Below are 12,699 nucleotides of genomic sequence, written 5' to 3'. Positions count from 1 at the left end.
ATTCATTGTGCCTTTGTCTCTTCTTTTGCTCTTGGTCATTGTACTTCTAGTTTTCAGATTCTTCTCCTTGGGGCAGGTTTCTAAGCTGTGTCATCCACAGGTCTACAGTTCAATTTTATTTATTGCAGTTGGCACATGGCTCTTTGCTTACAGTCACTAGTGCCACAACCTCCAGCAAGTTCCAGGTCTGGGTTCTTATGTTAGATTTCCACCTTGGTCTCTGTAGCCCCAGCTCCTGGCTCCCCACTCTTCACTGCCTGTGGTATCATAGTGAGTAAGTTTTAAGCAACAGAACTGTCCATCTATGCTAATGCCCCTATGCTTTATAGAGATCAGGGAAAATCAAGCAAACTGACAAAAGAATTTAGCAAGATTTCTGCATAGAAAATTAACATACACAATCAAGCTAATATGTACCAACAAGAAACAAATATGGAACAGCATTAAACTACAAAATACAGACCATAAATGGGAAATGATATTAAAGGATAAATTTATACCATATTTTCAAATATTTTCAATTCTATATCTTATGCAAAGGCCCAATGGAAAAATCCATACAAGGAAAATTCTCAGAATCCAGTGAACATTCAGTAAATTGTAACTCGTGAAGATTATCACACTTTTTGAGTTTCAAGATTAACAGGACCACGAGCAAGAGAGGTGACAGCGGCCCCTGCTGGTGACAGGCTCCAGCTGCAAGACGTGAGGCGGCCGGTCCTGGGGCGAAGCCGCGCTCCTCACTCCCCCTGCCCGCCAGAGCCCTGATTGGCTGCGTGTCCTCTGACGCCGTGCGCCCCCACACTCAGTAGGATCCTGATTGGCTGCGTGTCCTCGGTCGCCGTGCGCCCCCACACTCTGAGCAGGAGGGCCAATCAGGCGCGCCCGGGAACTGCAGAACAATGCAGGATCTTGTTTTCTGCCACGGCCGCCGCCATAGTCACCTCCTCGGTTCCGCTCGGCGGCTCCTGGCGATTCCCGGCGATTCCCGGCGATTCCCGGCGGCTCCCGGCGGCTCCCGGCGGCTCCCGGCGATTCCCGGCGATTCCCGGCGGCTCCCGGCGGCTCCCGGCGGCTCCCGGTGGCTCCGGCGATTCCCGGCGGCTCCCGGCGATTCCCGGCGATTCCCGGCGGCTCCCGGCGATTCCCGGCGGCTCCCGGCGATTCCCAGCGGCTCCCGGCGGCTCCCGGCGGCTCCCGGCGGCTCCCGGCGATTCCCGGCGGCTCCCGGCGGCTCCCGGCGGCTCCCGGCGATTCCCGGCGATTCCCGGCGGCTCCCGGCGGCTCCCGGCGGCTCCCGGCGGCTCCCGGCGATTCCCGGCCGCTCCCGGCCGCTGCTGGCCCGCGCGCCCTCAGCACGGGGAGTCCGCGGAAGGACGCCGGCCCCGGAGGCGCGGAAAGGCGGTGAGTGCCGGAGGCCGGCAGGCCCGGGCTGTGAGGTGGGCGGCAGCCGGCACCTTTGTGCGCTCTGCCGCGCTGACTTTAGGCCTCACGTTTTTCCAAATTGTCGTCCTCTGGGAGAGCTCGAATTCCGTGTTGGGCCTGGTTTTCCGGAGCTGAGAAACGGGCCGCAAGCCCTCAGATCACTGCTCAGCAGAGCTCCTCCCGAGCGTCTGTGGCAGTTTCCTTGTTGCTGATAGCAGACCAACACGGACGGTGTGGTTTATCTCACAGTTTTGCTCCGAGGCTGAAGGGCTGCATCTGCTGGTGTCCTTCTGGTTGGCACGGCGACCTTGTGGCCAAAAAGGGAGTGCGGGCGGGACTAAAGTGGCTTATATAACAGAACCCGAAGGATAACAGTTAAACCCCCAGTTACCTGGACTGATTTGTCATAATTAGGTCTTACATGAGTAACCTGTTCCCATTGCTTAAGTTCTCATAATTGGGATTGAATGTCAGATCCCTTAATGTCCCACATGGCCAAGCGCTGACTTTCACCCTGAAAGTCACAACATTATCCGCTGTTGGCCCCGTGGTACAATTCATTCTATCTCAGTAATTTGTCTTTTTTTTCCCCCCACAAAATATTCAATGTCTGTTTAAAGGACCGTTTTCTTCCTGTGAATCATACGCATGAGAGAAAAGCTGTGAATGCCCGCTTGACACACCATGGGGGGTGGGGGAACCATTGTCCTGTGCGTGTGGAGCGGTGGTTAAGATGACATTCGGGACTCGTGTGTCTCTATTGGAAAGCCCAGGTTTCAGCTCTGTTGACATGCAGTGTGCAGCTAATGCACCAGCTAACAGCAGCAGAACATGGCTTGGGTTTGAGTAAGGAAACCCCGATTGACTTCGAGCTTCCTGGCTTCAGCCTAGTCCCAGGCTGGGTTGCTGCAAGCTTGGAGGAAGTGAGACAATGGATGAGGAAGTATGTGGTCACTTCTGCACAGCAAAGAAACTTAAAAAGTCTTAGTACATCTCCTTTTATCTAACTTAAGTGCAAACATTTTATCAAAATGTCATTTTTGTGATCCCCCTTGAAAAGGTTTCCTAGTCCTCAATACTCCCTTCTCTTTATCTTCCTGGGTTTCAAAACTCCTTTTGAGTGACAAGCAGAGATTGCCAATTTAGCCTCTGGCCCATTCCCCCAAAAGGTATCAATAGAATGGGAGTGCCATTCAGAGTGGCAGAGGATGCCCTAAAACTGGAGGGCATCTGTTGTGCTCCCGTGGTGACATGTTAGTTACAGCTAATTAGAAGCAGCGACTAAAGGGGCAATACAGAAATGATTGACTCACTCGCGTTCTCTCTGCCTTTGCAAAGGCCCAGGTACACAGCAGTTTCATTTTGCATCTACAAGTTGATTCATCAAAGGATAGTTTGTAGCAACAAAGAATATTTGTGAAGGTCAAATTTTGGTTACACAGAGGGTGTATAAACTTGTGAATATATTTATGACTGGTTTGATTAAAAAAAAAAAAAAGGTGTGTGTGTGTGCTCAATTTCTGTCCCAGGGATCTTGACCACTGGGATATACTGAGACAAAATAGTAGCTCTGATTCTATGTACCATTCCCCTACCAGGCAATAGGTTAGCTTAGGCTAAGTACGTAGCTCTGTATTGGGTCCCTAGATAATTTTTACAGGGGACAAAACAAACAAACCCAGAAAAACAGAAAGAGCTAGCAGCTGCTACTTACTAATATTAGCCTGTAGCTGTGTAAATAGTGTGAGCTTTGAATGTGAGGCCTTTACTAACTCTAGATGATGAAAGAATTAGATTGTTTTGTAGTTAGTCAATGGTGCTAAGCTGGAATCAAGCAAACATAACACATGTGATCTTAGAAGTGATAACAAATCCCATCCGTCACAGCCTTTAACTGGTCTGAGTGGTTGCGGAAGAGAACTGAGAGGCTGGAGGAGACATTCCAGGCTGTGGGGACTAGAAACTGAAAGATGTGAAGTCCTCAGAATTAATTTTTTCTGGCTACTTAGGATTTCCTCAGTCACTGGAGTGATTCTCCCTCGCTTGCCCACTATCCTCAATAAGAGTGAGCTCAAGGCCTGGGGACCTGGGTAAGCTGAGTGTGGACCCCCTTGGAAACCGAAAGCAGGCTGTTTCCCAGAGCTCAGTCTCTGTCAAGCCCTTATGCACAAACTTGCTGCATTTATTTATCGTTATTTGCCGTTAATATTATGTAGGAATTATGTGCCATGATTTAGATATTCGTATGTTTTGATCTTTTGCATGGAACCTGAGTTGATTCAATGATCTCAGAAAGAAAAGAAAGTTATTCACATTTCTATTTTCAGCCAACATTCGATAAGGCTGTGGACACCATAAACTTAATACTCAGTTGGAAAAAAAAAAAAACCTTTGTCGGTTCAGGTCTTGACCTCATCTACCTCTGTCCCTGCAGATGATCAAGTCCTGGTTCTGTTTGATGCTTCATGTTTTTGATTTTTTAAAATTTCAGTTGATGTGGCAGCACAGCGGGTCACATTTTAGTCCAGACTCTTGTGTTGGATGTCCACCATGATCTCCATAGTCCCAGCTCAGGGCTCACCACTCCCTGCACCCTGTGAGCTAGTGTTGTGGCTGCACCATTGCCTGCTCAGTCTTTCTCTTGCTCCTGGTTCCAGCAGTAGTCAGGATTAGGGAGACAGCAGTTGTCTTAGATCACAGGATTGTCAGTGGTGCCTGTTGCATAGTTTTTTTTTTTTCCTCTCTTTTTGCCAAAATCTGCTAGACATTAGGCCTCTTGGACCTAGTTTGGATGGAATCTATAGGATGCTAAATCAATACTGTTTCCTGCTGGGACCAGTGCAGTGCGTTGAGCCAGAAGTGAGTTCTGTCTTGGTTTAGTGCATATGCAGCTCTCTGTTGTCCCTCCATACCCTCAACAGGCTTTACTGCAGCACACTCAGTGGAGCCTGACGTGTCACTGGTGGGGATCTGGGTCATGAAATTCACCCTGTGCTTGCAACCGACTACTTGGGCTCTGTCTCTCTGCCTCTGTTCATGGTTGAATTGAACAAATCAGCAGGATGGGCAGTTCTGTGGCTAGGTTCACCTCCTGAGTTCCTGGTGAACTCCTTTAATGTGTGCAAGGACATAGGAAATTGTCCCTCATGTTGACTTCTCTGTAGCGTGTTAACATATCAGTTTTGCACTATTTCTCACATTTCAGAGGTTTTATTTTAGAAACTGTAAATAACAGCATGCATACACTTTTTTTTCTTTTTTCTCTACCTCACATTATATTTGTGGATTATTATATTGTTTACCTGCATACTATCATCAAGTATTTTCATTATAATGTATATACATGTGTGTATACAGATGTTGTAGGTATTTGCATGTCCATGCATTAACCAATGCTGACAGACACAATATTGAAAATGAAACTGAAAAATCTAACACTCATTTCAAACAGAAAATCTCCTTTAGAGATGGAGATCTCTAGGGCAGACCACTGGGTCCCTTCTAACAGCTATGAACAGAAATGTATCTCCCTAAATTTTGTATTATCAAGTGTGAACCACTAATGAAACCCTAGTTTGAGGGTTAATTACCTTTTAAGAATGTAATTAACAACAAACAGTGAAGACCTATCTCAAACTGATTTAGGATCTTTTATAAAAGCGCACACATAGAATAAACACCATGTGAGGGTACAGAAGGATGGAGGCTATGAGTTGGCTAGGGAGAGAGCCCTCAGTGGAAAGCAAACCTGTTATCATCATGTCTTAAACCTTCGATCACAAACACCATAAGATATGAACTGTTGTGATTGAAGACACAAATTCTGTATGCTATGGCAACCAAAGTACACTCTTAATTATATCTACAATTCTGGTAGCCAATGAGAAAGAACCCATCATTGGAGAAATATAGAAGTCAAATGTTATGACTTTAGGTGGCTAACTTCTAAACAAACAAAAAGTACTAATTAACCTAAGTACTCATGTCCAAGATGCAGAAAATAAGATGTCAAATCCACGAGAAGTAAAAGAAATACTGTTTAAAAAAAAAGAATAAAAACCACATTAAGCAATACCAAAGATAATGGAAACATTGATTTTTTAAAAAAGAGAAACAAAGTGAATAATCCTTTGGCTAGATTAAGAAAAACTTAGAGCAAAGATGACAGGATAGGGTGAGGACAAGTATAAACAGATGGAGAAGGATGGGTCAAAATGAAACAGAAATCCTGGGAATTAAAAGACAGGGTGAGGGCAGAGATATACCTGAAGACCCATGAAGACATGCCCAAGAGAAAAAAAAAACTGACTTGTTTAGCCAGTTATTTTTCAGGCTGGTCTTTGCACTTTTTCTTTTCACAGATTTCCTCATGGAATCCATATCCCCAGTCCCAGTAGGGATAGCTCTTGTTGGCAGAGGTGTGTGCTGACCTGGAGGAACTACTTGGAAGGCGCATGAAGAACTACTGTCCCTTATTTTATCCTCACAAGCTTGTTTTGTTCCAAAGAACATAACATTGAGACCCTTTTTTTTTCAGGGTATAAATGCTACTTTTAAAAAAGATTATTTATTATTATTATTGTTGTTGTTGTTGTTGTTATTGAAAAAACAGATTTATAGAGAGAAGAGATGGAGAGAAAGATCTTCCACCTGCTGGTTCACTCCCCAAGTGGCTGCAGTGGCTGGACCTGAGCTGATCTGCCAAGAGCCAGGAGCTTCTTCCAGGTCTCCCAAGTGGATACAGGGTCCCAAGGCTTTGGGCCATCTTCAACTGCTTTCCCAGTCCACAAGCTGGATGGGAAGTGGAGCAGCTGGGTCATGAACTGGTGTCCATATTTGATCCCGGCACATGCAAGGCAAGGATTTAGCTACTAAGCTAAGCACAGGGCCCCAGGTACAATTCTGTGATCAGAGGTGAAGGTTTCTGGGGTTGGAAACTGAAGATTAATGTTTTAGCATTGAAGACCAGTTACTGAAGGTCAAACTGGGATTATAGAAGGCTCAGGAATTTGAACAGGCCAGAAATAAGATGTAGACTGAACCAGGAACAGTCGCTCAAGTAAGAGTTGCTACCCACATCCTTCCCTTACTGAAGCACACATCAAACCTGATCCTTCCACATTTGAAGAGGAGTAGCATAGCAATGGGCATTCTATGAAATTCTAAGTGAAACTATTTTTCCTAGTTTGTACCAGATATCAGGAAATAGATAGTAAGGTCCAGGCATAAGAAAAATAACTGAAGCTTTCCTAGGTGATAATATGGACAGACAGATGAATGGATAGATGGAACTCATAATTTCCTAGTCAAGTAGTTAACAGAGATTGGAATTTTTGTATTTCACAAAGAATTTTAATTGTATTACCTTAAGACCCACTATTTAATTCCAATTATGTAGCACATGATTTTTCTCAATTCTGGAATGTAATCCATGAATGAGTCACCATTATTTTAGTAGATGAGGGCAAGCATTAATTTAAAGGATTAGATAGAAGTTGCCAAAGGAAAATTAGTTTATTTTAGTATTCTAAAGTAAAATAGCAATCATTTTTCCTTTCTTCATGCTTTATTGAAGCATCTATAAGATTGTGAGAAGTAAATGTGGGTTGTATAACTGCCATATAATTATGAAAACTGAAAATGAAAAGGTTAGTTGCAGTTTATCATGAAGCATTGCACCTACATTTTCCTTTCTCCATTCCTGGAGCATTTCTTTCTAATGGAGTCTGTTAGTCCAGGAATGAATCATCAGCATTCCACTGGGTAGCACATGTTTGAAGATGATTTCTGGTGCATGATATTGGGCCTGCAGACAACAGGCTTATTACCCAGGAAATACAGATTGCTCTCTTATTGTTTGCAGATTGAGGAGTGCGGAGGCTTGGGACGAACAGAGTGCCTCTGTCGTGACACCACCACAGCGCAAAAATTGCAAGGGCTTTTTCAGGTTCCTTCTAAGCATGTACCATTCTTCATACTCCTGCCCTGTCGCCCCAGGAAGTTCACGCTCCTTGGCTTTTCTGATACTGCTGTATGGACTAAATAAATACTATATCCCTGAAGGCTCTTTCCAGAGGGGAAATATGGGTCCTGTGTGTTGTGGAGAGCCCTTTGATGTGGTGTATATATTTTCCACATATAGGGGACACAAACATCTGTAATTCTCAAGTGGGTGAATACTGAGATTGAGGTATGAACCACACACAGGGCCTTAGTTTGTGAGGGAGGCCACACTGGCACTGGATCTTCTGTTCTGGAAACAAGAAATGGGCCCTACGGGCTGTGCTTTGTCAGTGGTAATTGCTCTATTAGAAGGCAGTTGTGGCATTCTGTAGATATTCAGAACTGGATTCTGAATCATAAATAGGATCATTCTGAGATTGTAGTGTAAGAAGCGGAATGTTCAGAGTAGATGAGAGAAAGTGTGCAGTTTGAGTTTGGATCAAGTTCAGCCACTGAAGGATCTTGATGCTGATGTACAGGCTTTAGTTCGTCCCTGAAATGAAGGCGGGAAAGTGTAGTTAAAATGCTTCTTTTTTTTTTTTTTTTTTTCAGCAGAATTCCTGAATTGTGTGCAAGCTCTGTTACTGTGGGACATCTGTTATTGTGGCATTTTGTGGTGTTCTCAGAAAATGAAGCTTTTGCTACATTCCTGTGTGGTGTACCTGCAAAGTTATCTTCTTTAAGTTTATAAGGTTTATACAAAGCCTCATTTTCAAAAGCAGTGGGTTTATGATAGGAGTTAGCATATGGTTGAAGATCCTGTTTCTTCTTTTTAATATTTACATATTTGAAAGTCTTTAGAAAGATGGGAATAGGGCCCAGCGTGGTAGCCTAGCAGCTAAAGTCCTCGCCTTGCACGTGCCGGTATCTCACGGGCGCAGATTATAATCCCAGTGGCCCCACTTCCCATCCACTTCCCTGCTTGTGGACTGAGAAAGCAGTTGAGGATGGCCCAAAGCCTTGGGACCCTTAACCTGTGTGGGAGACCTGGAAGAAGCTCCTGGCTCCTGGCTTCAGATCGGCACAGCTCTGGCCGTTGTAACTGCGTGGGGAGTAAATCATCAAATGGAAGATGTTTCTCTCTGTCTCTCCTCTCTGTATAACCAACTTTCTAATAACAATAAAATGAATCTTGGAAGGAAGGAAGGAAAGAAAGAAAAGGAAGGAAGGAGAGAGAGAGAGTGATCTTATATCCACTGGTTTAGTCCCCAAATGGCAGTAATGGCCAGAGCTGGACCAGGCCAGGCCAGCAGCTTCTTCTGCATCTCCCACTTGGGTACAGGGTACAAATACTTGGACTGACCTCTGCTGCTTTCCAAGGTGCCTTACCAGGGAGCTGGATTAGCACTTGAACAGCTAAGGAGTCCAGATGTCTGATAGTGGATGCTGGCATCACAGGCAGAGCTTTATCTGCTAGTCCACAGCAGCAGCACAGAGCTTGTTTTCCTTTTTAACTCAATTGCTTATGCCAAAAGGAGAATGCTTCACTAAGTGGGATTCACCTGAAGAATTGCTTCACGGCCCCACATCTCTAGTACTGCACAGTAGAGGCAAGGGGACCTAAGTGGTGAGGACCCTACCTTCGCATTGCCCAAACAATTACTATTTTTTTCTGTTCAGACTGATCAGATTTGAGTGATGCTACATCACATTATCTGTAGGTTTCCAGTGGCTGGGTGATCATAAAGGTTTTGTAAGAATGTGTGATTCAGTTGAGGACCTAGAAAAGTTCTAACTCAAAGTTGTTGATGATGTATCCCTTAGTGGAGGGATAAGCTTTCATATTTGAGAATCTGCATCATTCCCAAGCACATTTCCATTACTTTATTTTGCTGTCAATAATTCCAGAAAAGAATCATTCTGGTTTTGTCTACCACATTTTGTATTTGGAGATAATGTTAATGCCCCATGTATCCAAATAGTCCATTCTGGTAGGTCAGCAGTTGTTGCCAGGAGTTTTGTACAGGAAGAGTGAAGTGTGTGTGTGTATGTGTGTGTTTGAAGATGTGTTTATTTTTATTGGAAAGCCATATTTATGAAGAGAAGGAAATTCTCCATTTGCTGGTTCACTCCCCAACTGGCCTCAATGGCCAGAACTGGACTGATCCAAAGCCAGGAGCCAAAGGACCCAAGGTCCTCTACTGCTCTCCCAGACCACAAGCAGGGAGCTAGATGGGTAGTGGAGCAGCTAGGATGCCCACTGGCACCCAAATGGGAATCCGGTGGTTGCAAGGTGAGGATTTAACCACTAGGCTGCTGTGCCAAGCCCCCAAAACTGCTTTTTAAGAGAGACTCTGAATAAATGTGGACTGATAAGTTGTGATTGAGTGAGCCAAAATGGATGAGCACCACACACTGATATTTCAAAGGTTTTTTTTTTTAAGATTTATTTATTTCTACTTTTTAAGAGTTAGAAAAAGAGAGGGAGAGATAGAGATCTTCTATCTCCTGGGTTACTCCCCAAATGGTCACAAAGTCCAGGGCTGTGCCATTTAAAGCCAGGAGCCAAGAGTTTCTTTTGGCTCTTCCACATGGATACAGGGGCCCAAGGCCTTTGGTCGTCTTTGCTGCTTTCCCAGGTCATTAGCAGGGAGTTGGAGCAGAGAGGAGTAACTAGGTGTTGAGCCAGAGTTCATAGGGAATGCCAGTTTCTCATTTGCAGAACTAGCTTGCTACACCACTGTGCCAGCCCTTGAAAGTCCTTTATTAGTAGGTGGTCAAGAGCAGGTTCTACCAGAACTCCTTTTTAAAAATGATATATATTTATTTTTATTTAAAAGATTTACATAGAGAAGAGAGATTTTTCATCTCTGGATCATTCTCCAAATGACTAAATTTGCAGAAACTTAGCCCATTATGAGCTGGAAGCTTCCTCCAGGTGTCCTAGTTGGGTGCAAGGGCCTAAGGACTTGAACCATCCTCTGCTGCTTTCTCAGTCCATAAGCAGGAAATTGAATTGAAAGTGGAACAGCTGGGGGAAAAAAAAGTGGGAATAATTGTATTACCCACTTTCCTGTAGCCGTTGAACCTTTGTGTTCTAATTAACTATGTAATGATTGTCAAAAATAAAGAAAAAGAAAGAAGAAAGTGGAGCAGCTGAGACTAGAACCAGCACCCACATGGGATGCTGACACTGCAGCTGGAGGATTATCCTATTGAGCCAATGCATTGGTCTGAAAAAGAATTCTTGACCCTAAAGTACAGAACACTGGGTTTTGTAAAAGCAAAACTCATAAGGTTCAGGGCTTAGTTCAGGCTGGGCTAAGTCTGGAACTACCTAAGGGATGGAAATGATTAGCTTAGTAACCTTTTGTGGCTGGACACATGGAACTCATTTGGTTCCCTTAGGCTTGATTGAGCAACTTTACCAATAGGTTCAAACATTGTGCCAAGCAGGATGTGATTTTTCTCATTATTCTCCTAGCATGGCTGTAGTCTCAGGGTATGGGAGTGTAACCTGACTGAAGATGGAGTCTAACTCAATGTGGAGTCACAAATATCAGACTTGTTACTTAAATATCAGTTATCATGACATTTGGAGTATTATTTCTCATGTTACCGCAGGTGTTTGGAGACCACTTTTGCTTTTGAGATCCATTTCAAGGAATAAAGCCAATTTAGGAGAAGACCCCACTGTTTTAGGGTACTTTCTTGAATATGACTGTTCTTTTCCTTTTCCAACACTTTGTCTGCGTTGTGTGGCATATAATGCAGTTTATCTCACTTAATGTCAGTTCTCCATTTTTGACAATCAAAAATGTTATAGATGTTAGTATGAGTGCATTTTCCATTACTTACAAAATATATAAATCATATTACTACTGCATTATCTAATTGTTGATAAAACACAATAGGGTGTCCAAACACCTGTTATGTATTTATTTTTTGTTTTTTACTTTTATTGTTATTTTATGATACAGTTCCCTAGCATCTGGGATTCCGAATACCTGTGAAAACATTCATGGAAATGTCCCAGATCTGTTGATTGATTTTGAAATGTAATTCTTCCTTATTCATCTAGGTATATCCACGTTTGATATTACTCAAACTAATGTAAAATATGTAATTTTACATAGAGTATATTTATAATCATTTTTACACATAAAATATTTACTTGAAAGCTGGAGATTCCGGAGAAGAGAGGTTTTGTCAGCCTGTTGTTTTACTCCCTAATATCAGGGATATGCCATGCTAATTCCAACCAGGAGGGATCCACCTAAGTCTCCCATGGGATTCTAGGAACCCAAGTGCTTATCCATAGTCACTGTGTCCCAGGGTCATCAGCAGGACACTGCATTGGAAGTGTTAAATAGCCAGGAGACATAAAACAGGCATTTGAGGCTCAGTTCAGTCCCAGTCGGCTGCTGAGTCCCCTGCATCACCATCCTCCACATCTACTGGTTTGCTTGGCTCGTGCCCAGGGTCTGCACCTATGACAGGCAAGTCTCAGGCTTCTCCGAAATGTAACTATGTAAAGTGCAGGAACATACAATTTATGTGGTTACATTTATGATTGTCCCATGGGCTAAAGCAAATAAAATGGCATAGTCAGATGCTATTGGAGGCTTTGACACTAGAAGTTGTCATTTAGAACAGTTACTAGAAAGCAGTGTATGATAAATATGTGCTATGTCCATTTTTCCTATACTGATATGGACAAAATTACTCTGATTGAAAGATGTCTATGTTCTATAGAATTTTCAGTATATAAGAAGAGTTGTTCTAAAGGAAGTCCTTATAGGAAATTCTGTGTAGTATATCTGGACAGTTCTTAATAACACCCCAATATTTTTCTGTAGCATTGATTTCAGTGACAGTATGTTGTCCTATGACATGTTGCAATTTTTTTGAACAATATTCTTTGAAATAATTAAGTTCTTGCCTGTAGTAACATTATTTTTTTAAATAAGTAGTAAATATTTGCATTAATCACTGCTAACAATTGAAAGTATTGATACTGTTTCAAGAAAGCCCTCATGGCATTTGTCATCTGTAGCACTGTTCTTGCCCAGGGAAGCTGATTGTTTTTGTTTTTCTAGTATTCTCTATCCATTTATTTTTTTCTTGTGTTTTTTTGGCTATGAGGATTCACTTTTTATTTTGATACAAAAAATAAATTTCACCCAACAAAGAGTGTCAGTCTTCATTTTGTTGAGCAGAAGAACTTACAGAATAAGAAGACCTTCCTCTGTTTCCAAGGATATCAAATGTGCTTTAGAAAAAGGCCATTGCTCTTGGGTTCAAGTACAGAGTTTAGAAGAGGGAGTAATT

At 43.1% G+C, this 12,699-nt stretch overlaps 1 pseudogene; it reads left to right on the top strand.

Moving 5' to 3' along the window:
* Positions 1 to 1,311: 1,311 nt before the first annotated feature.
* Positions 1,312 to 12,699, top strand: part of LOC121159017 — a 32,770-nt pseudogene continuing 21,382 nt past the window's right edge.

This window comes from Ochotona curzoniae, unplaced genomic scaffold, assembly GCF_017591425.1.
Source record: "Ochotona curzoniae isolate NIBS_2020 unplaced genomic scaffold, NIBS_Ocur_1.0 contig_4064, whole genome shotgun sequence".
Lineage (NCBI taxonomy): Eukaryota > Metazoa > Chordata > Mammalia > Lagomorpha > Ochotonidae > Ochotona > Ochotona curzoniae.
This window is presented reverse-complemented; position numbering and strand designations above follow the sequence as displayed.